This window comes from Chenopodium album, chromosome 1 (assembly GCF_948465745.1).
Source record: "Chenopodium album chromosome 1, dcCheAlbu1.1, whole genome shotgun sequence".
Taxonomy (NCBI): domain Eukaryota; kingdom Viridiplantae; phylum Streptophyta; class Magnoliopsida; order Caryophyllales; family Amaranthaceae; genus Chenopodium; species Chenopodium album.
The window spans coordinates 80,906,779-80,934,190 of record NC_137834.1 but is presented as its reverse complement, the minus strand read 5'-3'; positions in this window follow the sequence as shown (position 1 = coordinate 80,934,190).

Sequence of the window (27,412 nt, the reverse complement as noted above, 5' to 3'; positions counted from 1 at the left end):
ACTTTAATGTTCAAATGAAAATTCCAACATCTAAATTTTGTGAATCCTTGAAAATTATATCTTCCAACATGAAGATAACCAAATTTCTATCACAAAAATCGAAACTTTATGTTTCCAATCAACTCAAAAATGATTAAAACATCAAAGTTTAACACAAAATAACATGGAATTTAGTGGTTTTTAAAGTTTCAATCCCTTATCACAAATAAAGATTGAATCTTTAACACTTAGGAAGCCTCAAAATAAAACTTTCACACTAAAAAGCAATTAGTTTGCAATTATGTGAAAATAAATCAACCTTTAAGCATCAAATACTACCAAGTAAGTGTGCTTTAAGGGGGCATAAAAATGCAGAAAATAATGCAAATAATCAACCATATAATCAACTATTTATGCCATTAATATCAAGGTTAGAAAAGACTTAAAAATTTTCGTCAAAAACGAAAAACCCCTCGAAAAAGGCATTTCTGGTCAGAAATTGGCTAAAATCACAATTTCCTTGGGGAAAAAACCTTTCCAGAACACGTTTTCCACCCAAAATTCACTAGTCTTGGGCGAAAATCTGGGTTCTGGGCCAAAATCGACATTAAAACGGGATTAAAATAAATAAAACCGAGCTACTAATCTAATTAGCAACTTAAACCAGAAAATTAAGCCAAAATAAACCTTGAAAAACATGATTATAAAAATAAACGAGCGGGGCTCCGATACCGCTGTTGGGGTTTGGTGAGTCCGACTCACCGCGGAAACAAACCCCTACCCGAGGAACCACTCGCAATAATTAAAATCATAAAGCATAAATAAATAATCACAAAGAAAAGATAACGAATCTTACCCTCGAAGCGAGCTTCGCCCAAAAACCGGGGCTCTTAGTTGAAAGCTACGAGCACGTCAAGCGCCGCGCCTTCGACGGTATCCACCCACAAAAAGGCGAACACAACTTTAAGGTCTACTACCTAGGGGTTAGCGAGGTCCGACCAAAACCCGAGTGTTATATGAGTTTAAGAGTTTCCCAATGTTATGGAATGCTCTATTTAACTCCCACTCAAGCATCATTTCCAATGCCCAAAGTTGGGTATTTATAGGGAATGTTGGGAGTATGAAAATCTCTCCCATCAATGTGGGACAATGAGATTTTCACATTTTATTTTAAAGCTAAAATAAAATTATTAAGCAAACTAGTAATAAATCAACAAGTGTCAAGCATACATGAGAGAGTAGGTGAGGACCACTTGGAGATGGGGACCAAACTTGCTCCCCACTCTCTCCCTCACCTTGCGCCACATGGCAACCCACTTACTCCCATATTCCAAGCTTCCCCTTATTCACGGCCCTATGGCCCGAGCCAAGTCACGAGCCAAGCCCGAGCCCGGCCCGAGCTCAGCCCGTACCTGGCCCGATCCCAGCCCGCACCTAGCCCGAGCCCAGCTCGCACCAGCTGCTGCGCTGGCGCGGTGCGGCTGCGGCTGCTGCCGTGGTGCGGCTGCTGTCGTGGCGCGGCGCGGCTGCTGCTGTGCCTAGCCGCGGCTGGCCGTGGCTGCCAGCACGGTGCGCCAGCTCATCTTGCCCCTAGCATTCGGATGCTCGGGGCACTCCGATGCTAGGGGTATTTTCGGGAATATTGTTGATTTATTATTATTTTGCGCGTCTCGTCTTTTATCATTTAGACTCGACTTCCGACGATCGGTTTCGACGCTCTAAGCTCGAATTACCGATGTCTAATTATTTAACACTCGGGCGACGAATTAATTTCTTCCGAATTAATTCGTCGAGTTGGTTCGCATATATTTTCTTGGGTGTGACCCGAAGGGTTCAGTCAAGATTAAGCTGTAATATTAATTATATTAATATTACTGATCGGAAGCGGCCTCCACCCAGGCATTCCGATCACTTGAGCTTACTGAATATATTAGCTTTCTAATAATTCTGAACCCGCTATCAGAATAATACACTTGTTCGAAGGACACCATTCCTTTTAGTATTGACAATGCACCTCTCGCTCATACCCTAGCTATCTCCGATGAAGAAAACGTGGTTGACCCCTCATCTCTCATTAAACCTGTCAAAGAAATCTGTGTCAAAGAAAAAGAAGAGGAAATCTTTTTCGATGTCAAGGATAGCCTTCCAGAACTGGCAAATAAGGAAGATATACAATTGCTCACACTGTCTATAAGGGAGGTATCACAACTACTACGTGAAGCTCTCAAAATTATGAACGAACTTCATAAGAAATATGATGAGCTTCCACTTCCGAAAGAAGAACCTAAAAGAGAATTCACACCAGTGAGAACAACTTATGAGGCAAAGCACTTTCCCTTACAAGTCACTGAAAAACCCAAGAAGAGCAATAGAATCTACACTCCAATTGGGATCCCATATGCGCAAATGTTCGAAATGCTCTCCGAGAGTGGCGAGGTCAAACCTCTCGAACCGAGACCATTCGAGTCATTAAAAAGGACAGATAGATATTACTGTCAGTATCATCAATCAGGGGGTCACACTATAGAAAACTGTTTCAAATTCAAGGATTTGGTACAGAAAATGATTGATGAAAAGAAACTGGTCCAAGTTCTACAAGAAGAGGATACAACCATTAATGGAGTCTGGGACAGTGATGAAGAAGATGTCTATCTAAAGGACATAGTAGGACCTTCACCTTCTGTGTCATACACCACAGATGACATTTGGGCTGAAGAAGATTCATCGATAGATGTCCTCACAAGATCTGGGAGAATGCAACCTCCCGTTCCAACATAACCTGTGCCAACCATACACCAAGTTCCCATACCTATCATCGAAGACAATGATATTGTTAAGCAGTTTAAGAAGACAAAAGTTGAGATGAATGTGTGGAAACTTCTGGCAACATCTCGAGAACATAGGTTGGCTGTAATGAATGCCTTGGATAAAATCGGGATAGATTCTGACACTACTCCCGAGGGACTAGCCAACTTCCTCACAAGTGACCTTCCTAGTCAAATTAATTTGATCACCTTTTCTGATTAAGATTTACCCCTAGACGGTGACAAACATTACAAGGCATTAAACCTCACGGTAGTTTGCAAAAGGATGAATGTTCCTATGACTCTTGTAGACAATGGATCGGCTATCAATGTCTGACCACTTAGATTTGCGAGGATGCTCGGCATAAGGGATGAAGACTTAACTCCGTCCACACAAGGAATAAGAACCTACGATAATACTCGTCGTCAAGCTCTTAGCAAGATTACCCTAAATGTAACGACAGGAGCAATAGAACATGCTACTACTTTCCAAGTAGTGGACATCAAAGCTTCATTCAACTTATTGTTAGGACGCCCTTGGCTTCATGATCTAAAGGCCGTCCCTTCATCTCTCCACCAACAAGTAAAACCTATAGTTGGGGGAATTCCAATCACTATAGATGCTTCGCCCATGAGAATCAAATCAATAGAGAATCCAATCATTAATGTAGAGCACGACGAAGATGATGAAGATTTATGGGGCTTTAACGAAGAAGTCTCCTTAATCCAGGATGATGAAAGGACCCCTCTTTTCCATGACCCCCATTCCAACATGATTGTCAACGCCATGCTGAAGAAACAAGGACACTTTCCTGGGATGACTTTAGGAAAGAATAAAGGAATGGCAAAACCGCTGGAGTCACCTGGCCTCCCTAAGTTAGATACTTTCGGACTTGGTTTTGAACTGACTCGGAAAGATCTCAAGCGAGCCCAGGAAAAGTTTAAAGCACGTAGGGACGCTCGCATTTAAAAGAAAGCAATTTCAATGGATCAGTACCCTCTTACGCTTAATGGTCAGTTCATAAAAGAAAGAGAGGACTATCCATGCCATGAATTTCCCGAGCCATTTGTTGTAAACGACATAAGACAACCGGGATTCGAGATTTTCTTGGATTGCTACTTCACTGATGAAATCCCAACACCCGTCCATAAGGAGAAAGCACCCCCATGCTTTGACTTTAACGTCATGGGATTACTGTTTGGGCGAGAAAAGAATGAGCCAACTTATGAAGAAGATAACTCCTAGCTCATTCAAACAGCCCTACAAAGTGAAAGCTTCGACCTTTCGAAGCTAATTACTCCAGCTGAAGGATCACTACAAGGGTGGCTACTAATGTTTGAGGAAGGAAGATATCAATCACGACAGGACAGGGACCAATGTTTGAGGAGTCGTCTGAGTCAGAGTCTGAGTCGGAGTCTTTCCCTCTAGAGTTTTCTAAGTCTTTAGTAGTAACACCTCCCCCTCTTATTTCTTCTCCTAGGGTAGTTAGTGATCCAGTCCCTGAGGACATATCACTCTTTGATGTAATGATCTCAGAGTATAATAATATTTCTCATTCTCCGTACTTCTTGTGTTCCTCTCTAACCCAAGATGACGAGCATTGCTTAGCTAACGATGAAAAAGACAAAGAAATTATTAAAGCAATGGAAACACTCGAAAAGAAAACACCGGTAATTGAAGAAACTGAAACATTTGACATCTCGAATGATTCAACTCATAAAATAGAAGTTAAAATCGGATTAACATTAAATAAACAAGAAAGAACCGATTTAATTAACTTACTTAAAGAATTTATCGATGTATTTGCTTGGTCATATGAAGACATGCCAGGCATTAATAAAGAAATAGCTCAACACACTATACCACTAATTCCAGGAATGAAACCTGTAAAACAAAAGTTACGTCGAATGAAACCCGACGTAGCACTTAAAATAAAAGAAGAAGTCCAAAAACAAATAACTGCAGGTTTCATCAAGGTATCCAAATACCCCGAATGGGTCGCCAATGTCGTCCCAGTTCCGAAGAAAGACGAAAGGGTAAGGATGTGTGTCGACTATCGAGATCTAAATAAGGCAAGTCCAAAGTACGACTTCCCTTTGCCACACATCGATATTCTGGTAGATAACACGACAAATCACGCGCTTCTCTCGTTCATGGATGGGTACGCAGGTTGCAACCAGATTCTCATGGCAGAAGAAGACATGGAGAAAAAACCTTTTATAATGCCATGGGGCACTTACTGCTACACAGTAATGCCATTCGGGTTGAAAAACGTGGGTGCTACTTACCAACGTGCAGCAACTGCCTTACTCCATGACATGATGCATAAAGAGGTCGAAGTATATGTCGACGACATGATTGTAAAATCAAAAGACCGTCCAGGACATCAACTAGCCTTAAGGAAAATTTTCGAAAGGTTAAGAAAATATAACATGAGGTTGAATCCATCAAAATGTGCATTTTAAGTCACCTCAGGCAAGCTCTTGGGTTACGTCATAAGCTCTAGAGGAATAGAGGTAGACCCAACCAAGATCAAAGCAATCATGTCCATGCCACCGCCCAAGACTGAGAAACAGATTCGAGGATTTATTGGCCGGTTGCAATACATAAGTAGGTTCATATCAAAACTGACGACGATATGTGAACCGATCTTCAAAAAACTCAAGAAGAATGTACCAGTAATATGGGATGACGAGTGTCAAAAAGCCTTTGAAAAGATCAAAGCCTATCTCGCAAATCCTCCCGTATTAGCGCCAAAGAGACAATGGGAGCCATGCTAGCACAAGAAGTAGAAGGCAAAGAGAACGCAATCTATTACCTAAGTAAAAAGATGCTCGAATACGAAACACGCTATACACCACTCGAGAAATTGTGCCTCACCTTGGTGTGGGCCACAACTAAGTTAAGACATTACATGTTGGTACATACCGTTTTCGTAGTCTCCCGATTAGATCCACTCAAGTATCTGTTCGAGAAATCTACACTCAATGGACGCATATCAAGATGGATAGTCAATCTAGCCCAGTTCGATGTAAGGTTTATGCCACAAAAAGCTATTAAAGGATCCGTGGTGTCAGACTTTCTATCAGATTTTCCAATAGAAGACTCGACGCCAATACAGGACAACGAATTTCCAGATGAAGACCTAATGGTCATTGAAGATGATACTTGGACCTTGTATTTCGACGGAGCCTCAAACCAAAAGGGATGTGGCGTTGGAGTACTACTATTATCACCTAAAGAGGAGCATGTTCCAATTTCCATAAAGCTTGATTTCGACGTTACCAACAATGCTGCTGAATATGAAGCATGCGTGGTAGGCCTTGAAACAGCTTTGGCATTGGGAGTAAGGAAGTTAAGGATATTCAGATACTCTTCTTTGATCATCAATCAGATATCTAAGAGGTGGAAAGTAAGGAGCAAAAGCCTAGCCCCTTGCCAAACCTATCTGGAAACTCTTACCGATCAGTTAGAGAAGGTAGAATACACATATCTACCTAGAGAAGAAAACCAATTTGCTGATGCCTTGGCAAGATTAGCCTCAATGGTTAGGACATGATTGCTTCTAACTATTGAAAAAAGGCACAAACCAGCATACATCCAGGCCATAGAAGACGACAAAGTAGTCCAAGGCGAAGAAGAAGAAGAAGAAGAAGAAGAACCATGGTACACGGACATACTCAATTATGTCACCAATGGAGAATACCCTCCTCATGCTGACAAAATAGCAAAGCGAGCATTAAGACTTTTGGCTTATCAATATGTACTCATAGACAACGAGCTACATAAAAGGGTACCTAAAGGTCGAGCTCTCCTATGCGTAGGAAAGAAGGATGCACAAAGAGCAATGCGAATAGTCCACGAAGGAATCTGTGGGACACATATAAATGGCAAAATGTTAGTCCAGAAAATAATGCGAGAAGGATATTATTGGACTACAATGAATAGGGATTTCCATCAATACGTAAAAAGATGCCCTAAGTGCCAAATTTATGCCAATTTACAACATGTCCCTCCATCTTTGCTCTACACCTACACATTGCCATGGCCATTCTCTACATGGGGAATTGACATCATTGGCAAAATCACTCCCCCAGGAACAGGAGGCCACGAATTTATCCTAGTAGCAATCGATTACTTTACAAAGTGGGTCGAAGCGCAATTGTACGCTAAACTCACTGCAAAACATGTAGCACTCTTTATCGAAAGAAATATTATTTGTCGATATGGAGTCCTACATGAAATGATAAGTGACAATGGAACTCACTTTCAAGCCGAATGTGAAGAATTGCTACAAAAATATAGCATTCAACATCATCATTCTTCCCCTTATATACCTCAAGCAAACTGAGCAGTCGAGGCAGCTAATAAAAATTTAAAGACTATCATCGAGAAAATGACGGAAAATTATAAGGGTTGGCCTGACAAGCTTCACTTCGCATTGTGGGGTTATCGCACGTCAATCCGTACATCAACAGGAAATACGCCATTTTCCTTGGTATATGGAATGGATGTCGTACAACCTGTCGAACTAGAAATACCATCCCTACGCATTGCGCTAGAGAGTAAACTCGATGAAGCTGAATGGACTAGGGAAAGATATGAAGAATTGATTCTACTCGATGAGAAACGACTAGAAGCACTACATCACACTCAGTGTTACCAGACTCGTATGGCTAGGCATTTTAATAAGAAGGTCAAGACAAGAAATATCAAAGTAGGAGACTTGGTATTAAAAGCACTAAGGAAATATGTTTTAGACCCAAGGGGTAAATTTAGACCTAATTGGTCTGTACCCTACATTGTCAAAACAATCCTGTCAGGAGGTGCAGCAAAACTAACTGATATGGATGGCAATGAATTCTCAAACATGACAAATCTTGACCAACTTAAGAAATACTACCCATAATTACTTAAGTAGGATACTCAAGAGAGCTACGTTCGGCCTGATTCCTTAAGAAAGGATACGTAGGCAACCCTTTACGGGTGCGGCCACTTTATTTTTCGACATCTCTGCGTTCCAGAATTACTTAAAAATTCAACAGAAAATCGGCGAATTATTGGCGTCGCAGAAAAGAACCTGGCGCCAGCCAGAAATCATTAGCGCCAGCCGATGAAATTGGCGCCTGACGCCAGACTTCAATGGCAGGCGCCAGAATTCAATGGCAGGCGCCAAATGCCAATAACTGGCGCCAATTCGGAAATAAACTCTGGGCGAATTTCGGTGTTTTTCGGAAAATTTTCGACTTCCGTACTCGAAGAATTTCTGGAAAATTAATTTTTTTTTTCGGTTTTCATTGCTTTAATAAAATAAATTTAAAGTAAACAATTTAATTGAAAGCTCAAATTTCATTAATAAAATAAAATTACATTATTGATGGAATTTAAATAAAGCTGAAATAAATTAACTTTAAATAAAAATAATAATCTAAGTCTAATAAATTTAAAGTTAAGCAATGCTCTTAATCTTTCTTTTCCTTTCTAGCTCTTTTTCAATTTTTGTCTGCTTCCTCCTCCTCATCCATAACTTTAGCTAGTAGGCATCCTTTAGAGGACCTACATTCAATTTTGGAGTAGATGGTCTCCCCTTCAGCTAACACTCCATGCTTCTTTTCCACCCAAGCCTTTTTATCTGTGGTGTTAGCTTTCCTTTTCCCTTTATCTTTGGTAGCACCTTTCTTCCTAGGCATTGCAAGTGTTTTAAATTCAATTCTTGCACCTAAGCGTTCCTTGGCGAGAATCACCCTGTCACCTAGAAAATTCTTCACATCGGTTCTACCCTGATCAATCGAAGATTTTTTTCAGCAACCACTTCTTTACATCATTGGGCAAAGAAGGAGGAACCTTTTGGGTAATCACTTCCCATAAAGGTCTAGCGCTCCAGTAAGCATCGAATCTATATACTTCTTGAGATACAGGGTACTCATAGCGAGGACGAAGATCCCCGGAAGGAATATTCTGAAGCAAGCCATATTGTCGTTTTACCCTGCAGGGATAATAATAAGTTACACGAGACAAGCTTGGAAGACGGCAGAAAGGTTGCTTGTTAACACCAACCATCCTTTCTATTTTCCACCATGGGACGACCCACTTGATAGCAAAATCACGTGATTCAAAGACTTTTCTCCACCCATGGCGCCCAATTTTAGGGATGCGCTTCTTCCTTCTCACGAAGCAATTGGGAGTATACTTCTCAATATCGTCCGGAGGGCTAATTAATCCTAGCCTCTCCATTAGCCACATCTGTGAAAAAATTGCAATACAAATAAATTATTATTACAATACAAAAATATATATTTTTATTTTTGTAATTAAAAATATTATTTTTCTACCAATAATAAAATTGGAGAGCCGCGAAAAGGCGCTTTTGGGTCCCTTTTCAATTTATCCAGACTAATCATAGTCTCTCCAACTATCAATGGCATTGGATTTCTCCCTGATTCAATTTGTTCTAAAATAGTGGTTATAATTGATTGGCCATCATTATTTTTACCACTACTAAGAAAAAATTGATTAAGCATGCAAACCAGGAACGCCCTTCTTCTATATATATTAAAAGATTCAGAAAGAGGTTTATCAAAATAATGGCGTACAAATTCATTCAAATTAACTATATTGCCATCTACTATTTTTGATAAATCCCTTTCTTTCAAATTAAAGAAGCGCTCAAAATCCTTATAATAATATGCATCTACTCTAGGGATTGCTATAAGGTCTATTGCAGGGAAGCCTAAGATAGCACCAAATTCCTCCGGCAAAGGGCTAATCTCATCATACCCTATTCTGAAACAATGAGTATCAATATTCCAAAATTCTAGAGCGGTATGTATGAAATCTAAGTCAAGATCTACCCCTTTGATGCCATAAATTCCCCCCAAGTGAAATAAATCTAATTCATTTCTCTCCCTCGCATTAAGAGATCGACACCATTCATGAGTATATTGGGTGAAGGTTTTGGTGACTAAAGACATGATTATTGTTTTTTCTAAAGAAGAGAATTATTTTATTCATTGGAATTATGAGAAGAATTGGCTGGGCAGGGGGCTATTTATGCACAAATTGCGAGAAGTTTTAATCAGAATGAAAAACAGAATCAGCGTCAATTGGCTTCAAAATCCTGTAATTGGCGCCAGCCGCCAACGCTTGGCGCCACACGCTAAGTGTAGCGCCTGGCGCCACGCGCCATATTGTGGCGCCAGCTGGCGCCAAGTTGTCACAACAAGCGCGTGATTAACCTGTGTTTTTAATACTGAACTTGAGTCGACTAATGACTTTATGACACCGATTATCTTTCCTAAGCATCTTCTTTTTTATCCTTTTTTAACTAATTAAAATAGCTATCGTTTTTTTATTATATTATTCTTTCTTTTGGACTTTATTTAAATTCCAACGACACCCGACATTTCATGTGACTTTTTTCCTTTTTTATTTTTCTTTTTGGGGGAGAGAGTCGGATACCCTCCATCAATAATAAAAATGACGGAATTTTTGCGCAAAATTGTTGTCACACTTCTCTTGCACACACAAACATACACATAACAATAAATAAATTCATAATAGCATAAATATACAAAATGTGTCTATAAATAATGAGTTTAAGGCAAAGTTCTATAAAAAGTCAAAATAAAATATACACAGGAACAAACTACGGCGCTGAAGGACGTAGGCCCATCATATCATAAAATTGCGCCGTACGAGGACTCACCTCTCCACCATCTCCAGCTCCAGCCTCCGTAGGAGGAGAAAGACTCAATATAGGACCACTCCACCCAGGATCAACCTGAGGCTGAGGCTGCGGAGGCTGCTGCGATGATGAGCCTACCTCGTACATCCCACCACCTCTGAAAGCCGAGGTAGCCTCTCCTACTGGTGCAGCATGAGCACCCTCAGAAGAAGATCCCGAGCCCTCAGCAACGTCAGCACGGGCAGCCTTGGAGCAACCACCTCTACCCCTTGACGAAGTACGACGACGTCTCGAGCTGGACCTCGCCGGATCCCTCCGCCCCTCAGGTCTCGCGCGGGTGTGAGAAGCGATAGGCTGGCCCTGCAAAAAGAATTAAATCAGAAACAGGGAAAAATTGAAACAATAATGCAAGGAAATATATAAAGACTACCTCTCGGGTGACGTCATCCCGACGGCAAGTGGCCGCGTTCCTCATCCGGACGAGCTGGCTCCGGAAGGCATCTATACATCGTGCCATCGCCGAAACCACCTCACGTGAAAACTCTCCGAAAAATAAGTCAGTAAACATGCGTGATATATGGACAAAAACAAAAAATTTGTGGGTAACTAGGCTTACTCGAGTCTAGTGGCGAGGAATTGACCGTTCTACGAAGCGCTCACCCTCGGGAGCTGGAGAAATCATCTCCTCAATCGGCCCGTACATCCCCTGATAGTGGATGGACATACGGGGTGGCACGAGCTCAGCAGCACCGTCCTGATAAGACAAAAAAGTCAGTAAAACATTACTTGGGGGCTACTTCGTGGAAAGTAAAGAACTGAAAATCTTGCCCTCACATCCTCAGCCGGTATGGGGGCTGGAGCTAACAAAGGTAGTAGCTCCTCAGCATAGCACCGCCTGAGGATCACATAGGACCGCCAAGGGGTACCAGCTCCCTCAGACATGCTCAACAAACACGCGTCATTGAACATATGACGTGGTGGAGGAGTGGGAACGACGAAGACATCAGAGGAATGCTATCTAGCAACCCTCTCTCCTAAGTACACGACCGCTCCATAAGTCCCCAAGAAATAGCGACGCTCAGCAGAATACTGTGCGGCTAACCCAGGGACTGTCCAACCGCCCCACGGCCGGTACACCACCTCAGGACCCTACAACGAACATCAATCAAGCAAAGGTATATTAAAGCATCGCGAAAAAGAAAAATAAATAATAAAAGTCGTACCGCGATGATCCGGTTCCGGACATGTGTAGTGGACATGTCCACATAGTGGCCGCCCCAAGAGGCGCTCACTGGAAATCCCCGTGGCGATGGTCTCGCCGGCGCAACAGAAGGAAAATACTCGTAGAACCAAATCTACAAAGAGCTAAAAGTGTGAGTAAATGCTAAACTAATATGCAGAGCTAAACTTTATAGGGAGTAAATGTTTACCTCTACGACCTTCCAAAAGGCAGACAAAGCAACGTTCGTCCCAAAGGACCGGTGTCGACACGAATCCCTCAGCGCACGAACAAAGTCAGCATAGGCCAAGCTGACCCAGTCATAAGTCCCGATCCGATGGAGATCACGGACAGCAGGGAGGTAGTAAAGCAATGCCCTACTACCCTTGTCAGGGGAGAATGTCCCTGACAACGACATCAGCACAAAGATGCGCACCTGTAGGGAATAATTTCAAGCCTTTAAAAATCCCACTAGCTTGAACCCCACTGTGATCATACACTAAAGTACGGTGGCGTCCAAAAGGGAAGAAGATAGAGCAAAAGAGTCGCCAACAAGTTTTTAAGGAACTTGTAAACCATTCATAGGATGAAGGTTACACCTCTTAACGATCCAAGAGATCGTCAACTCCATAAGGTCATGAACCAAATAAGGGTTCGGGGATGAAGGTACAAATCCAACCTAAAAGAGGTTGAACCTGCCCTAATAATAGGCCTCTACTTTATTCTGATCGTATTCATGTGCGCTTTTTAATTAACATGCAATCAATAGGATTAACCCTAAACCTGTTTAATCTATGTTGGTTGAATATTAATGCACAAATAAACTATTATTGGCGATCACTTGGATTATAATCATAGTTAACCTAACAAGATTATTAATTATCTTATTAAGCGTGATAACAAGTACCAATTCCCTTTAAACATGCAATAAAGATGATCAAGCAATAAATAAAAATAATCAAGCAACATAATAAATAATTATAATAATCATAAATAAAATAATTATCATTAAAATAATAATAATAATATTCATAATCATAGCAATCATATTTAATAATAACCATAATAATCATAATTATAATAATATTCATGTTAAAGCATAAAAGCAAGATCCTAGGCATGATACTAACAAGATTAATAAAAAACCCTAGCATGTCACTAAGCAATAAAAATCAAATCTTTAACCCTAACATGATACTAACAATCATAAATATTAGGAAGAAAATAAAAGGCATCATAACAATCATATTTAATATTCAACATAACCTAGACATGATACTAGGAATCATAATAACAATCTAAACATGATTTCTACATCATAATATCAATAAAAACCAATAAACTACTTACTTTGATGCCTCGTACCTCTTTTTAATAACAAAATACACACGTTAGTAACTTCAAGGAAAAATAATAAACAAACAATATAATTAAATAATTGAAATAGAGATTTGGGACCAAACCCTCAAAAATTAAAACCTTTCACGTCTAGGGCGAAGGCAACTTCGAATATGGCTAGGTATTTCTAGATCTTGCGAATGCGGAATTTTGTATGAAAAAGTAAGAAAGAATTGAATGAAAAAAAGAATGCTAAAGAATTAATGATTGTTGATGAAAGCTTGAGAATGAAGAGAATTGGTGAATCAAAACGGAGTTTTTGATACGATATTTATAGAGAAAATTAGCCAAAAAAGATAATTTAACAAAACAGAGTCTGACGCTCGCAAAACAAGGTTGGCACCAACCCTGGCTAACTGGCGCCAGGCACCAGTGGCTAGCGCCAGGCGCCAATGGCTAGCGTCTGGCGCCAAGCCTGGTTCCAGGCGCCAATGCCTGGGGTTGGACGCAAACTGGATTTCAACGCGTTTTCAAAAATATGATAAATTTCACGTACTGGAGGATAAAATAATATAATTTCTTCGAAAATGCTATTTGATCTTGATTAAAACTCTCAAAAGTCAACAAAGTCAACTTATCAATGCTAATTGAATTAGGAATGAAAAGAACCTTCTAGAAGATTCTAGAAGACTAAAACCATTCCTAATTGCATTAGGAATGATAAATCATATTAGGCCCTCCCCTAGATCATTGGGCCGTACAAAAAGCTCAAACCGGGCCCAGTTTAGTAAATTGGCCATAATTTCCTCAATATTCATCGGAATTGGGCTTATAATATATCGTTGGAAAGATCTTTGCAAGCCCCATCCAACTACACTACTATTGGACCCATATCATGGACCAACCAAACTGGATTGGCTGTTTTCTTAAAATAAAGTTTTTAAAAACAGAGAGAAGAGAAAAGAGATAAAAACTTTCCGCAACACTAGACCTTTCCACACTTTCGTTTCATTCGATTATGATTCGACGTGAAAGGTACTCATCACTGGGTTTGGTTTTGGGGAGACACAAATGGGTGTCTACAGAAGCCCCCACTTTTACTGAGTTTGGAGAAACGCAAGTTTCGAAAACAAAAGTCAAAGTATCGATAGGGACGGAGAATGATTCCGAACGTTCTGCGATCCTAAATCAATCTTGTAACGCCGATACCTGCAAAACTAGCATTAGTTAAACAGATAGAAGAGTTAAGAAATGCGTATCTTGCACCGTCGAGCACACGTCTCCGAAAGTAACCGATTGTTTTGATGACCTCCTGCAAGCTAGAGAATGCCATCCCGCTTGAAAACCTCTACGCCTGTAACTGCTTCCAAATTAGAAGATTGATTCGCCTGAAACGATCCTCCTCCGCAATGATAATATTCCACGTCCAAGGGAATACTATCAAAGATTGCTTCTGTTGAAACAATCCTCAGTTGATGCGATAATTTTCCAAAGGAAAATACCGAAGATCCACGCCTGTCGATCTTTAAAAGTGCGCCTGAACTTTGCCTCCGCTATGCCTGTACGTCGGCGCTCTTTTGCTTTGAACCTGTATGTCGGTGCCTTTTGCTCTTGAACCTATATGTCGGTGCCTTTTGCTCTTGAACCTATATGTCGGTGCCTTTTGCTCTTGAACCTATATGTCGGTGCCTTTTGCTCATGAGCCAATGCTTAGGCGCTTTAAGCTAAGTGAGACGATCTCTTATCAGGTCGATCACTTTATGTAATCAAGCCGATTACTTAATCATGTCAAATTTCTTAGAGGGGCTAACTGGCATGCCAAGGAACCCAAAAATATATATTGCAGAAGGCTAGCACAACCTCAACAAGTGGCTGGGTGCTTTGGCGTCGCCGAAAAACCATCAGCGCCAACCATTTGGCGTTAGCGCCAGACGCTGATGTTGGCGCCAGGCGCCAAGCCCAGATGGTGACGCCAATGCCTAGGGACTGGCGCTAGCACGGGATTTTCTTTAAATTCCCATTTTCTCTTCATTTCGCTGTTCTGTTCGTCGCGAAACTGCTCGAGGAGACCGAAAGCTTCAATTGCTCATTGCTTGCTCGTTTCTCAACCGAATTCGCTCAAATTTGTTGCAAATCAAAGCCCTTCTCATCTTTTTTCCCGATCTATGTAAGTTTTCCTCAAACCCACACCGGTCTTTACGAATTCTTGGCATGAATATTCACAAATTTCATGAAAATTCGAATTCTATGATGCTCAATTTGCTTTGTTTGTCAAGTTTTATGCCATGAAATTGCTTGTTTATGTTTATATATTTCCTTGGGAGTAATTTGAGACTTGTTTGACTCAATTTGGTGAAGAAATGAGCAATCTGCCATTGTTGGACCTCTTAAGGTCGTGAAGAACAATGTGGTTTGTTCTTGACGTTTTTGCTAGCAATTATTGTTCAATTTGTCACAATAATCACTATAGTATTGCAAGAAATTGTTTGATTGCTGGAAAAAATGTTGTCATGCTCAATTTGAATTTGTGCTCTGTTTTGGTACTACGTACTCTGTTTTTTTTTTTGCGAACATAGTATCATGCGGCTAGGCGAACCTTAGATACTATAGAACCTTAATTTATAATGATTCTGCACAATGTAGCATGGCTATACAACGAGGCTCAGGTTCACGGTCCCGAAACACTAGACGGGAGCATGAGCCCGTGGAGGACGACGCCACGCCGTCCACTTCGCTTGGTCGACTCCCGAAGTGGGATGAGCGGACCCTGTTCTTTGCCCCTGTCCACCACATTTCTGAGAGGGTGAGACGAGGAACCGAGCCCGGGAGGACACGACATCACGGCTCTGGTTGTGACGGTCTAGGCGATCTGTACAGGATGCATATCGCCAGGACCTCGAGACGAGACTCCTATGGGAGTCCTGCGGGCTAGTTACTCTATTCGAGACCTCCGAGGCTATGGTCGCCTCCAGCGGGGGTCATAACGTAGTACTTGCTTTGGTGGAGTTCTTCTAGGACACCACCAACACCTTCCCTTTTCCTTGGGGCGAGATGATGGTCACCCCTACAGACTTCAATCTCATCACAGGACTGGAGTTCACTTCTGTGCCACTGCCGTTCGACGGTGGGATCGACGTCTTTTCTTCAGAGGTCGAGGAGTTGTTAGGGCCGATTGCTATTCGGGCCCGAGCTGAGGTCGAGACGACTCAGTTCAGTGCTAGAGGGATTCGCCGCTCGACGCTGGCAGCGGCTCTTGATGATGATTCGACCACCCGAGAGCAGCGGGTGCGCATCTTTGTGCTGATGTTATTATCAGGGACATTCTCTCCTGACAAGGGTAGTAAGGCATTGCTTTACTACCTCCCTGCTGTCCGTGATCTCCAGCGGATCGGGACTTATGACTGGGCCAGCTTGGCCTACGCTGATTTCGTTCGTGCGCTGAGGGACTCGTGTCGTCACCGGTCCTTTAGGACGAACGTCGCTTTGTCTGCTTTCTGGAAGGTCGTAGAGGTAAACATTAATCCCTATAAAGTTTAGCCCTACATATTAGTTAGCATTTACTCACACTTTTAACTCTTTGTAGATCTGGTTCTACGAGTACTTTCCTTCTGCGGCGCCAGCGAGACCATCGCCGAGGGGATATCCAGTGAGCGCCTCTTGGGGCGGCCACCATGTGGACATGTCTACTGCACGTGTCCGGAGCTGGATCATCTCGGTATGACTTTTAGTTGTTTATCTGGCTCTTCCGCGGTGCTTTAGATATATTCTTGCCTGATTGGTGCTTCTTGTAGGGATCTGAGGTGGTATACCGACCGTGGGGCGGTTGGACAGTCCCTGGATTAGGCGCACAGTACTCCGCTGAGCGTCGCTATTTTCTGGGGACCTACGGAGCGGTGCGTATTTAGGAGAGAGAGTTGCTAGACAACACTCTTCTGATGTCTTCGTTGTTCCTGCTCCTCCGCCACGTCACATGTTCGACGAGGGACGGTTGTCGAGCATGGATGAGGGAGCTGGTTCCCTCTGGCGGTCCCATGTGATCCTCGGGCGGTGTTACGCTGAGGAGCTACTACCTTTATTAGCTCCAGCCCCCGTACCGGCTGAGGATGTGAGGGTAAGATCTTTAGCTTTTTATTTTTCGCTAAGTAGCCCCCAAGTAATACTCTACTGATTTCTCCTGTTTTATCAGGACGGTCCTGCTGAGTTTGTGCCGCCCCGTATGTCCATTCACTACCAGGGGATGTACGAGCCGATCGAGGAGATGATTTCTCCAGCTCCCGAGGGCGAGCGCTTCGTGGAGCGGTCGATTCCTCGCCACCCGACTAGTGTAAGCTTAGTTTAAGTTCAGAATTTTGTGTTCCTTTATCATGTATTTTCACTGACTTATTTTTCTGACAGTTCTCACGCGAGGGGGTTTCGGCTATGGCACGATGCATAGATGCCTTCCGAAACCAGCTCGTCCGGATGAGGAACGCGGCCACCTGTCGTCGGGACGACGTTGTCCGAGAGGTAACCTTTTTTACTCATTATTTCTGCATTATGGCTTCAGTTTCACTTTGTTTCGGATTTAATTCTTTTTTGCAGGGCCAGCCTATCGCTTCTCACACCCGTACGAGACCTAAGGGGCGGAGAAATCCGGCGAGGTCTAGCTCGAGACGTCGCCGTACTTCGTTAGGGGGTAGAGGCGGTCGCTCTGAGGCTGCTCGAGCCGACGTTGCTGAGGGCTCGGGATCTTCTTCTGAGGGTGCTCCTGCTACACCGGTAGGAGAGGCTACCTCGGCTTTCAGAGGTGGTGGGATGTACGAGGTTGGCTCGTCATCGCAGCAGCCTCCGCGGTCTCAGCCTCAGGTTGATGCTGGCTGGAGCGGTCCTATCTTGAGTCTTCCTCCTCCTACGGAGACTGGAGCCGGTGCCGAGGCTGGAGCTGGTGGAGAGGTGACTCCTCGTACGGCACAGTTTTATGGCATGATGGGCCTACGTCCTCCGGCGCCGTAGTCTGTTTCTGTACATATATTTTATTTTGACTTTTATAGAACTTTGCCTTTGACTCATTATTTAGACGCATTTGTATTTTTATGTTATCGTAAATTTATTCGATTGCTTATTATTATGTATGTTAACAATTTATGCGCAAAAATTCCGTCATTTTATTATTGATGGAGGATATTATCCGACTCTCTCCCCCAAAAAGAACAAATAAAAAGGAAAAGAAAACGGAAAAAATGTCGGTTTTTTGAAAATTAAAATAAAATCCAAAAAAAGGAAATAAAATAAATTAAAAATAATTTCTATATTTAATTAATTAAGAAAAAGGATAGAAAAGATATTTAGGAAAATTAAACGGGGCCATAAAGTCATTAACCGACTCAAGTTTAATATCAAAACGCAAACTAAGCACGCGCGGCTGCCATGGTGACTTGGCGCCAGCTGGCGTCACACTATGGCGTGTGGCGCCAGGCGCTACACTTATCGCGTGGTGCCAAGCTCTGGGGGGTGGCGCCAATGTCGGGGCTTTGACGCCAATTGACGCTGACTCCGTATTTCATTCAGAGTAAAATTCTTCGCAATTTATGCATAAATAGCCCCCCGCTCAGCCGATTCTTCTCATAATTCCAACGAAAAAATTTATTCTCATCTTTAGAAAAAAATAATAATCATGTTTTTAGCCACTAAAACTTTCACCCAATAGACTCATGAATGGTGTCGATCTCTTAATGCTAGAGAAAGAAAAGAATTAGATTTATTTCACTTGGGGGGAATTTATGGCATCAAAGGGGTAGATCTAGACCTAGACTTCATACATACCGCTTTAGAATTTTGGAATATTGATACGCATTGTTTCAGAATAGGGTATGATGAAATTAGCCCTTTGCCAGAGGAATTTGGTGCTATCTTAGGCTTCCCTGCAATAGACCTAGTAGTAATCCCTAGAGTAGATGCATATTACTATAAGGATTTCGAACGCTTCTTTAATTTAAAGGAAATGGATTTATCAAAAATAGTAGATGGCAATATAGTTAATTTGAAAGAATTCGCACGCTATTATTTTGATAAACCTCTTTCTGAATCCTTTCATATATATAGAAAAAGGGCGTTTTTATTTTGCATGCTCAACCAATTTTTTCTTAGTAGTGGTAAAAATAACGAGGGTCAATCAATTATCACCACTGTACTAGAGCAAATTGAATCAGGCAGGAATCCAATGCCATTAATAGTTGGAGAGACCATGATTAGTCTCGATGAATTGAAAAGGGACCCAAAAGCGCCTTTTCGCGGTTCTCCAATTTTATTACAGGTAGAAAAAATAACACTTTTAATTACACAAATCAAAAAATATATTTTTGTATTGTAATAATAATTTTGTTTGCATTGCAATTTTTTACAGATGTGGCCAATGGAGAGGCTGGGGTTAATTAGCCCTCCGGATGACATCGAAAAATATATTCCCAATTGCTTTGTGAGAAGAAAGAAGCGCATCCCTAAGATTGGGCGTCATGGGTGGAGAAAAGTATTTGAATCACGTGATTTTGATATCAAGTGGGTCATCCCATGGTGGAAAATAGAAAGGATGGTTGGTGTTAACAAGAAACCTTTTTGCCGTCTCCCAAGCTTGTCTCTCGTAACATATTATTATCCTTGCAGGGTAAAGAGACAATACGGCTTACTTCAAAATATTCCTTCCGGGGATCTTCGTCCTCCCTATGAGTACCCCGTATCTCAAGAAGTAGACAGGTTCGACGCTTACTGGAACGCTAGACCTTTATGGGAAGTGATTACCCAAAAGGTTCCCCCTTCTTTACCTAATAATGTACAGAAGTGGTTGCTGAAGAAATCTTCAATTGATCAGGGTAGAACCGATGTGAAGAATCGTCTAGGTGACAGGGTGACACCTGCCAAAGAACGCTTAGGTGCAAGAATTGAATTCAAAGTACCTACAATGCCTAGGAAGAAAAATACTACTAGAGAAAAAGGAAAAAGGAAAGCTAACACCACGGACAAAAAGGCATGGGTGGAAAAGAAGCATGGGGTGCTAGCTGAAGGGGAGACAATCTATTCTAAAATTGAATGTAGGTCCTCTAAAGGATGCCTACTAGCTAAAGTTATGGATGAAGAGGAGGGAGCATAAAAGAATTGGAAAAGAGCCAAAAAGGAAAAGAAAGATTAAAAACATTGCTTAGCTTTAGATTTATTAGATTGTTAATTTTATTTAAAGTTAATTTATTTCAGCCTTATTTAAATTTCATTAACAATGTAATTTTATTTTATTAATGAAATTTTAGCTTTCAATTAAATTATTTACTTTAAATTTATTTTATTAAAGCAATGAAAATCGAAAAAATTAATTTTCCAGAAATTCTTCGAGTATGGAAGTCGAAAATTTTCCGAAAAACACCGAAATTCGCCCAGATTTTATTCCTGAATTGGCGCCAGTCATTGGCATTTGGCGCCTGCCATTGAAGTCTGGCGCCAGGCGCCAATTCCATCGGCTGGCGCTGATGACTTATGGCTGGCGCCAGGCTCTGTTTTGCGACGCCAACAATTTGCCGACTTTGTGTTGACTTTTTAGTTGATTCTGGAACGCGGAGATGTCGAAAAATAAAGTGGCCGCACCCGTAAAGGGTTCCCTACGTATTCTTTCCTAAGGAATCAGGCCGAACGTAGCTCTCTTGAGTATCCTACTCAAGTAATTAGGGTAGTATTTTTTAAGTTGGTCAAGATTGGTCATGTTTGAGAATTCATTGCCATCCATATCAGTTAGTTTTGCTGCACCACCTGACAGGATTGTTTTGACAATGTAGGGGCCATACCAATTAGGTCTAAATTTTCCCCTTGGGTCTAAAATATTTTTCCTTAGTGCTTTTAATACCAAATCTCCTACTTTGATATTTCTTGTCTTGACCTTCTTATTAAAATCTCTAGCCATACGAGTTTGATAACACTGAGTGTGATGTAGAGCTTCTAGTCGTTTTTCGTCGAGTAGGATCAATTCTTCATATCTTGCCCTAGTCCATTCAACTTCATCAAGTTTACTCTCTAGCGCAATGCGTAGAGATGGTATTTCTCGTTCGACAGGTTGTACGGCATCCATTCCGTATACCAAAGAAAATGGTGTATTTCCGGTTGATGTACGGATTGACGTGCGATAACCCCACAGTGCGAAGTGGAGCCTGTCAGGCCAATCCTTATAATTTTTTGTCATTTTCTCGATGATAGTTTTTAGATTCTTATTAGCTGCCTCGACGGCTCCGTTTGCTGGAGGTCTATAAGGGGACGAATGATGATGTTGGATACCATATTTATGTAGCAATTCTTCACATTCGGCTTGAAAGTGAGTTCCATTGTCACTTATTATTTCATGTGGGACTCCATATCGACAAATAATATTTCTCTCGATAAAGAGTGCTACATGTCTTGCAGTGAAATAGCGTATGATTGCGCTTCGACCCACTTTGTAAAGTAATCAATTGCTACTAGAATAAATTCGTGGCCTCCTGTCCCTGGGGGAGTGATTTTGCCAATTATGTCAATTCCCCATGTAGAGAATGGCCATGGCGATGTGTAGGTGTAGAGCAAAGATGGAGGGACATGTTGTAAATTGGCATAAATTTGACACTTAGGGCATCTTTTCACGTATTGATGGCAATCCCTATTCATTGTAGTCCAATAATACCCTTCTCGCATTATTTTCTAGACTAACATTTTGCCATTTACATGAGTTCCATAGATTCCTTCGTGAACTATTCTCATTATTCTTTGTGCATCCACCTTTCCTACACATAGGAGAGCTCGACCTTTAGGTACCTTTTTATGTAGCTCGTTGTCTATGAGTACATATTGAGAATCCAAAAGTCTCAATGCTCGCTTTTCTCTTTTGTCAGCGTGAGGAGGGTATTCTCCATTGGTGACGTAGTTGAGTATGTCTGTGTACCATGGTTCTTCTTCTTCGTCTTGGACTGAGTCGTCGTCTTCTATAGCCTGTATATATGCTGGTTTATGCCTTTTTTCGATAGTTAGAGGCATTTGCTCGATTTCCGTGGGAATCCTAACCATTGAGGCTAATCTTGCCAAGGCATCAGCAAATTGGTTTTCTTCTCTAGGTAGATATGTGTATTCTACTTTCTCTAACTGATCGGTAAGAGTTTCCAGATAAGTTTGGTAAGGGGCTAGGCTTTCGCTCCTTACTTTCCACCTTTTAGATATCTGATTGATAATCAAAGAAGAGTCTCCGAATATCCTTAACTTCTTTACTCCCAATGTCAGGGCTGTTTCAAGGCCTACCACGCATGCTTCATATTCAGCAGCGTTGTTGGTAACGTCGAAATCAAGCTTTATTAAGATTGGAACGTGTTCTTCTTTAGGTGATACTAGTAGCACTCCAACGCCACATCCCTTTTGGTTTGAGGCTCCGTCAAAATACAAGGTCCAAGTATCATCTTCGGTGACCATCAAATCTTCATCCGGAAATTCATTGTCCTGTATTGGTGTCGAGTCTTCTATTGGAAAGTCTGCTAGAAAGTCTGACACCACGGATCCTTTACTAGCTTTTTGTGGCATAAACCGTACATCAAACTGGGCTAAGTTGACTATCCATCTTGAAATACGTCCATTGAGTGTTGATTTCTCGAACAAATACTTGAGTGGATCCAATCGGGAGACTACGAAAACGGTATGTACCAACATGTAATGTCTCAACTTAGTTGTGGCCCACACAAAAGCGAGGCACAATTTCTCGAGTGGTGTATAGCGTGTTTCGTATTCGAGCATCTTCTTACTTAGGTAATAGATTGCATTCTCTTTGCTTTTTACCTCTTGTGCTAGCATAGCTCCCATTGTCTCTTTGGTAACCGTCAAGTATAACCTAAGAGGTATTCCGGGAAGTGCTGGCGCTAATACGGGAGGATTTGCGAGATAGGCTTTGATCTTGTCAAAGGCTTTTTGACACTCGTCATCCCATATTACTGGTAAATTCTTCTTGAGCTTTTTGAAGATTGGTTCACATATCGTTGTCAGTTTTGATATGAACCTACTTATGTATTGCAACCGGCCAATAAATCCTCGAATCTGTTTCTCGGTCTTGGGCGGTGGCATCGACATGATTGCTTTAATCTTGGTTGGATCTATCTCTATTCCTCTAGAGCTTATGACGTATCCCAAGAGCTTGCCCGAGGTGACTCCAAAAGCACATTTTGATGGATTCAACCTCATATTATATTTTCTTAGCCTTTCGAAAAATTTCCTTAAGGCTATTTGATGGCCTGGACGGTCCTTTGATTTCACAATCATGTCGTCGACATATACTTCGACTTCTTTATGCATCATGTCATGGAGTAAGGCAGTTGCTGCACGTTGGTAAGTAGCACCCGCGTTTTTCAACCCAAATGGCGTTACCGTGTAGCAGTAAGTTCCCCATGGTGTGATGAAGGTCGTTTTCTCCATGTCTTCTTCTGCCATGAGAATCTGATTTTACCCTGCGTATCCGTCCATGAATGAGAGAAGCGCTTGATTTGCCGTGTTGTCTACCAGAATATCGATGTGTGGCAAAGGGAAGTCGTCCTTTGGACTTGCCTTATTTAGATCTCGATAGTCGACACACATCCTTACCCTTCCGTCTTTCTTTGGAACTGGGACGACGTTGGCGACCCATTCGGGGTATTTGGATACCTTGATGAAACCTGCAGTTATTTGTTTTTAAACTTCTTTTATCTTAAGTGCTACGTCGGGTTTCATTCGACGCAACTTTTGTTTTACAAGTTTCATTCCTGGGATTAGTGGTATAGTGTGTTGAGCTATTTCTCTGTTAATGCCTGGCATATCTTCATATGACCAAGCAAATACATCAATAAATTCTTTAAGTAAGTTAATTAAATCGGTTCTTTCTTGTTTATTCAATGTTAGTCCGATTTTAACTTCTCTTTTATGAGTTGAATCATTCGAGATGTCAACTGTTTCAGTCTCTTCAATTACTGGTGTTTTCTTTTCGAGTGTTTCCATTGCTTTAACAATTTCTTTGTCTCTTTCATCGTTAGCTAAGCAATGCTCATCATCTTGGGTTAGGGAAGAACACGAGAAGTAAGGAGAACGAGAAATATTATTATACTCTGAGATCATTACATCAAAGAGTGATATGTCCTCAGGGACCGGATCACTAACTATCCTAGGAGAAGAAATAGGAAGGGGAGATTTTATTGCTAAAGACCTAGAAGACTCTAAAGGGAAAGACTCTGACTCGGACTCTGACTCCGACGACTCTTCGAACATCGGCCCTTGCCCTGTCGTGATTGATATTTTCCTTCCACTTGGAGTAGTCACTTAGATGGTCTTGCGCCACCCTTGTAGTGATCCTTCGGCTGGAGTAATTAGCTTCGAGGGGTCGAAGTTTTCGCTTTGTAGGACCGTTTAAATGAGTGAGGAGTTATCTTCTTCATAAGCTGGCTCATTTTTTTCTCGCCCAAACAGTAATCCCATGACGTTAAAGTCAAAGCATGGGGGTGCTTTCTCCATATGGACAGGAGTTGGGATTTCGTCAGTGAATTAGCAATCCAAGAAAATCTCAAATCCTGGTTGTCGTATGCCATTTACAATAAATGGCTCGGGAAATTCGTGACATGGATAATCCTCTCCTTCTTTTATAAATTGACCATTAAGCGTAAGAGGGTATTGATCCATTGGAATTGCTTTCTTTTGAATGCAAGCGTCTCTACGTGCTTTCAACTTGTCCTGGGCTCGCTTGAGATCTTTCCAAGTCGGTTCGAAACCAAGCCCGAAAGTATCTAGCTAGCTTAGGGAGGCCAGGTGACTCCACCGATTTTGCTATCCCTTTCTTCTTTCCTAGGGTCATCCCAGGGAAGTGTCCTTGTTTCTTCAGCATGGTGTTGACAATCATGTTGGAATGGGGGTCGTGGCAAAGAGATGTCCTTTCATCTTCTTGGATTAAGGAGACTTCTTCGTTAAAGCCCCATAGGTCTTCATCATCTTCGTCGTGCTCTACATTGATGATTGGATTTTCTATGGATTTGATTCTCATCGGCGAAGTGTCAATAGTGATTGGAATTCCTCCAACTATGGCTTTCACTTGTTGGTGGAGAGATGAAGGGACGGCCTTTAGATCATGAAGCCAAGGGCGTCCTAACAACAAATTGAATGAGGCTTTGATATCTACTACTTGAAAAGTAGTAGCATGTTCTATTGCTCCTGCTGTCACATTTAGGGTTATTTTGCCAAGAGCTTGACGACGAGTATTGTCGTAAGCTCTTATTCCTTGTGTGGACGGAGTTAAATCCTCATCCCTTATGTCGAGCATCCTCGCAGTTCTAAGTGGACAGACATTGATAGCCGATACATTGTCTACAAGAGTCATGGGAACATTCATCCTTTTGCAGACTACCGTGAGGTTTAATGCCTTGTAGTGTTTGTCACCTTCTGGGGGTAAATCTTTGTCAGAGAAGGTGATTAGATTAATCGGACTAGGAAGGTCACTTGTGAGGAAGTTAGCTAGTCCCTCAGGAGTGGTGTCAGAATCTATCCCGATCTTATCCAAGGCATTCATTACAGCCAACCTATGTTCTCGAGATGTTGCCAGGAGCTTCCACACATTCATCTCAACTTTTGTCTTCTTAAACTGTTTAACGATGTCGTTGTCTTCGATGATAGGTGTGGGAACTTGTTGTACAGTAGGCATAGGTTGTGTTGAAACGGGAGGTTGCATCCTCCCGGATCTTGTGAGGACGTCTATTGATGAATCTTCTTCGGCCCAAATGTCGTCTATGGTGTATGATACAGAAGGTGAAGGTCCTACTATGTCCTTTAGGTAGACATCTTCTTCATCATTGTCCCACACTCCGTTAACGGTTATGTCCTCTTCTCGTTGAACTTGGATTAATTCCTTTTCATCAATCATTTTCTGCACCAAATCCTTGAATTTGAAACGGTTTTCTATGGTGTGCCCCCCTGATTGATGGTACTGACAGTAATATCTATCTGTCCTTTTTAATGAATCAAATGGTCTCGGTTCGAGAGGTTTGACCTTGTCACTCTTGGAGAGCATTTCAAACATCTGTGCATATGGGATCCCAATTGGAGTGTAAACTCTATTGCTCTTCTTGGGTTTTTCGGTGACTTGTAAGGGAAAATACTTTGCCTCATAAGTTGTTTCCTTGCTAGCTAGAGGTAAAGAGATCTTATTAGTTTCCACAAGATCTTGAATGAGGTTTTGAAACCTGTAGCATTCATTTGTGGTATGACCGTTTCCTTGATGGTACTTGCAGTAGGATTTGGGATCCCATCTTGGGGATCGTTTTTCTGGTGTTGGATCCTCTGTTGGACCAATAGGTTTGATTAGTCCTTGATCATAGAGACGATCAAAAGTAGCATCGTAGGTCATTCCTATGGGTGTGAATTCTCTTTTAGGTTTATCCTTTGGACATGGAAGCTCATCATATTTCTTGTGAAGTTCGTTCATAACTTTGAGAGCTTCACGTAATAGTTGTGATGCCTCCTTCATAGACAGTGTGAGCAATTGTATGTCTTCCTTATTTGCTGGTTCTGGAAGGTTATCTCTGACATCGAAAAAGATCTCTTCTCCTTTTTCTTCGACACTGATTTCTTTGACAGGCTTAATGAGAGATGAGGGGTCAACCTCGCTTTCTTCATCGGAGATAGCCAAAGTATGAGCTAGAGGTGCATTGTCAATGCTTGGTTTCTTGCTGGCAGGGGGCAACAGCAGTTTGTTATTGTCAATCAGGTCTTGGATAGCTTCCTTAAGCTTCCAACAGCTTTTAGTAGAATGGCCCCTACCTTGGTGATATTTGCAATGTGCGTTGGGGTTCCAGTTAACCGACCTCTTCTCAACTGGTGGATCCCCAAATGGTCCAATGGGAGTTATAAGACCTTTTGCATTTAATCGATCAAATGCGGTGTCATAACTCATGCCAATAGGAGTGAAGTTCCTCCTAAATGGTTTCCTTTGTCCTTGGTTGTTCATAGCGAGGACTTCTCCTAGATTAAAGGTGCTAACGTTATTTGAGTGGGCGGTTTTGGAAGAAGAAGGATTGTCGTTCTTCTTTCCTTTCCAGCCACTGTTGGAGTTATTGTTGGCAACTTTAGACTTAACCAAGTCATCTTCAATATTGACCCCAATATCATAAACAGCCTTAAAGGTATGGAGGTTATTTTGATATTTAAGATGTTTGGAATATTTTTCTTGGAGATTTTTTATGAACAGTTTCACGGACTCTTTTTCACTTGGTACCTCGATCATTTTAGCTGAGGTTTCTCTCCACTTGTTAAAGAAAGAGGTGAAGCCTTCATTCTCTTTCTGTTTGAGGATTTCAAGTTCTCTATGGTCAGTTTCGACTTGAATGTTGCATTTGTACCTATCAACGAAAGCGTTT